The following is a 1,067-nucleotide window of genomic DNA, read 5'->3' on the forward strand; positions in this document are numbered from 1 at the left end:
ACCGGCCGCCGAGCCCAGGGGAGCTGCAGGAGAAACCACTCTGCGGAGGGGCTGGGCCCTCGCTGGCCCAGCCCCGCGGAACGGGGAGGGGGTGCTGGCGGGATCTGCGCGCCCAGGACCACGTCAATGGCACAGGGGCGACGCAGGTGAGATGACAGCTAAGGGCTGGCTCGGGGATGGTGTTGTCATGGAGAGGACCGAGACCCAGGACGGTGCCTGTGCCAAAAGAAAAACATTGGATGCTAATGGAGTCTTTTAAAGTAACATCTATTCCAAGCCGGCCAGGGTTTCCATCTTGCTACATGAAGAGTTAGAGAACATTCCGAGAAAAAAAGAAGTCTTAGCAGGCTCTTGGCCTCTCGCCGTGATGCATCCTTGTACCAATAGTCCAAACACAGACGCAAGGATTGAGGTTTCATTTATAGCAAGGTCTGGCGAAAAATCAGAACACTGTGTGCTTTGATTGAGAGATTTTGGCAAAAAATGCATTCTATCAATCTGCAGATGTTGTCTTTAGTTGTTATTTATGCACATTCCTGGACTGGGGTGGGGCAGATAAACCACTGTCATTTGGCAGTGCCCTCCCCAGCCCTCTTCCGTTAACACCCTGTAAAAATGTTTAAAAATATGGCCAGACTGGTGTTCCAGATTTAGTTTGGCATTTAGATTAAATCGTGCTATAGAAAGAAAACCGATTATGTTAAATGGCACTTCCGTTCCTTTCACAATGTTTATTGTAAAAAAAATGTAAAATTTACAGCTTTATCTATCAGCCAGCATTTATATTCCTGAAACATTTGGAGCAGATATTACTCTAAAGATGTTGCCATTTGGATTTGAGAACAGCACAAATCTAGTAAATAAATAATCCACTGGTTATTGCAACCAAAAAGGAAAACAGGGCACGAGACTAGTATTTTTCCATTTTAGATATTTGTCCTAAGCTTCCTCTTTTTCCACCTGTCTAATGATGTATTGCACTGAAAAAAAAAAAGCCTGGAAAAGGATCCAGGTGTTTAAATTATTTTATTGAATCAAAAAATAAATAAATAAAAGCACAGGGCAGG

Source organism: Fukomys damarensis, unplaced genomic scaffold (genome assembly GCF_012274545.1).
Source record: "Fukomys damarensis isolate Sample0158 unplaced genomic scaffold, DMR_v1.0_HiC HiC_scaffold_18, whole genome shotgun sequence".
Lineage (NCBI taxonomy): Eukaryota > Metazoa > Chordata > Mammalia > Rodentia > Bathyergidae > Fukomys > Fukomys damarensis.